General features: G+C 47.8%; 1 long non-coding RNA gene across 2 annotated transcripts; it reads right to left on the bottom strand.

Annotated features, from left to right (window-relative positions):
• Positions 1-242: 242 nt before the first annotated feature.
• Positions 243-2,439, bottom strand: LOC122880229. 2 transcript variants are annotated; one of them, XR_006378877.1, is made up of 2 exons: positions 1,257-2,439; positions 243-1,058 (listed from the first exon to the last, which is right to left on the bottom strand). It is a non-coding gene; the product is annotated as an uncharacterized LOC122880229 (long non-coding RNA). The 2 variants fall into 2 exon arrangements; XR_006378876.1 differs by having other exon boundaries at positions 2,132-2,439.
• Positions 2,440-2,738: the final 299 nt, after the last annotated feature.

Below are 2,738 nucleotides of genomic sequence, written 5' to 3'. Positions count from 1 at the left end.
GGCCTTTGCTTCCTTGTTGGCTGTCATGTGATGCATATGTTATATTATGTGGCTCCAACACACAGCAGACAAAGCAAAGCTACAATCACGAAGAAACGACCCGAACAGCAGTCACGCTGCATTAAACCCAACAAATGACTGATGCAATCAGTTACGAATCACTGTACAGGCCTCCTGAACTACCCACCGGCTCTGTGTACGCGCTGGGAATACTCCACAAGAAGAAGAAGAAGAAGAAGAAGAAGAATTACTTTCTTTATTATTTTTTACACACACACATACACCCGAAATACACACACACACCCGAAATACACACACGGCGTCCCGACCTGTTAGGGGTTTGGTGCCTTGCTCAGGAGTCCACGCGCCGTACCGCGGTCCGAACCGGAGACAGGGAACTACCAGCTGAGCTACTGCTGCCACCAAACAATCCCAGGACGCCTGAACTACCCACCGGCTCTGTCTACTTGCTGGGAATGCACAACTCTCCCAGCGTTCCCAGCGCTGCGTATTTGATACCTGCCCAGCGAAGTAGCCACAGGTGGTGTATATATGTGTTGTCAATTATTCATTCTCCCTGGCCCCCCTGAACTACCCGCCGGCTCTGTGTATTTACTGGTGCATCTTTACAGCTGACAGCCTGCAGGTGTGTTGAACGCAGAGATTTATCAGGGTGACGTCACACCTCCTCGTGATGACATCAGCGCTCTCTCTGACCTCCTGCAGGCCGATGATGTGAAACTGTTGTCAGACTCTTAAAATTGAACTCTCCCCTGATTTATGTTTCATTGAGCATTTTATTTGAGGCCCTGCGGCCCCCACAGGTGCTCAGACCTCTGCTCCGGCTGAAGTTACCTGAGGTCACTGAAGTCCATGCACTGATAAAAAGTCTAAGTTGTCCATGTTTGTCCAGCACAGCAGAGTTAAAGCACACACAGGTGTTAGCCTAATCGGCCAAACACGACACCTGTGCAGGTAGGCCGCTGCTGTGCGAGGACTTTGAAGATATGCTGCATATTCAGAGCAGGAAGTTAGCCACGGTCTCCGGTTTGGAACAACTGAAGGAACAGAAGCAGATTGAGAGTTCAGAAATCAGGCTTTAACTTTCATTTATTTTTAAGGAAAACTGTTTCTTAAAGACATCGTGTGGCGTTTTTGACCACCCGTGGCGCTACGGAGCAGCGTTTCGTTTGCATCTCGTGCTCTAGTGTTATTAAGCAAATGTCTGTCGAATGAAAGGGAGGCTACGGCATTACCTCACCCCGCAGTCTGTCATGGGGTTCACTGCACGTGTGTGGACAGGTGGAGTGTCAAGTGTCTTTTACCTGCCATGGAAACAGAGTTGGGGTAGTGCAGGTATTTTCAGAACATTTCCAGCATTGAGCTACGTCTTTTCGACCAAACGCTGCATCGCTGCAGTTTATTTTAATATGCTCGGAAGCTTTTTATGCGCCCCAAAGCAGCTTCTGTTTACGTTCAACCGACAGCGCCCTCCAGTGGCCGCAGGAGTTATGGCTCTCGTGTGTCGGGAGTAAAGGAGGAGGTCAGGTGACGTTGTTAAAGAGGTCGGGCTGGATGGATGGGTCAACATCAGCCTGTAACACCAGCTGTTCACTTCCTGTTTCCTGCCAACAGTTAACGTTGGTTTCTTAAACCATGACCGCCTGGTTCTTATTGTTACCATGACGACGAGAGTCCACTAATCTTACCAGCATTAATTCACATTTTCACTTGAGCATTTTCTGGAAAGTCAGTTAAAATTTGTGTTACATTTGGACGCACACCCTGAAATCATTCTAATGATAGAACTAATATGACTTTTGGTTCTGCAGTCATGTGACGTTATGTAACGCAGTACAACACGTCAGATGTTTACAGATTTTTATTTTTTTGGTCTAGAGGACGTAATTCCTGGATTTTGTCTGTAAGAGAACAAAAACCTGCTGCTACAATGAACGGTGAGACACGTGGCCGCATTTACTGAGTTAAACAACTGAATTTGGTGTACAGTACTCTTTAAGGGGGATATTTCTGTGAACAGGATGTGATCATTGTGCAAACGTCTAAATGTAATACCAAAGATTACATCAGAGGGACAAACTGGGGTTTCCTTCCCTGAATCTTCACTCACTCTCTCCTCCATCACACAGTGTTCTTCTTCTTCTTCTCTCTGATGATGAACCAACATCCTCTGCAGCTCGGACTCTGTGTCCTCGGACTCACAGCGGTGTCTCCATTGCTTCAATCTCACATTTACACACTTGTGAAAGCCTCCTGACTGCCTCCGCCTCCTGACATCTGAACATCCTTTACGTTAAATAACACTAAGAACACTCATCCAACCGCAGAGCACTGCTGCTACACCAGAGTCTGTGGAAAAAACACAGTTTTAGCCGCAGAGCACTGCTGCCACACCAGAGTCTGTGGAAAAAAACGCAGTTTTAGCCCAGAGTGCTGCCACACCAGAGTCTGTGGGAAAAAACGCAGTTTTAGCCGCAGAGCACTGCTGCCACACCAGAGTCTGTGGAAAAAACGCAGTTTTAGCCGCAGAGCACTGCTGCCACACCAGAGTCTGTGGGAAAAAAACGCAAAGAGCACTGCTGCCACACCAGAGTCTGTGGAAAAAACGCAGTTTTAGCCGCAGAGCACTGCTGCCACACCAGAGTCTGTGGAAAAAAACGCAGTTTTAGCCGCAGAGCACTGCTGCCACACCAGAGTCTGTGGGAAAAAAACGCAGT

The sequence above is a fragment of the Siniperca chuatsi genome, linkage group LG1 (genome assembly GCF_020085105.1).
Source record: "Siniperca chuatsi isolate FFG_IHB_CAS linkage group LG1, ASM2008510v1, whole genome shotgun sequence".
Taxonomy (NCBI): Eukaryota; Metazoa; Chordata; class Actinopteri; order Centrarchiformes; family Sinipercidae; genus Siniperca; species Siniperca chuatsi.
The sequence above is the reverse complement of the archived record's forward strand: the minus strand, read 5'-3'. Positions and strand labels throughout refer to the sequence as shown.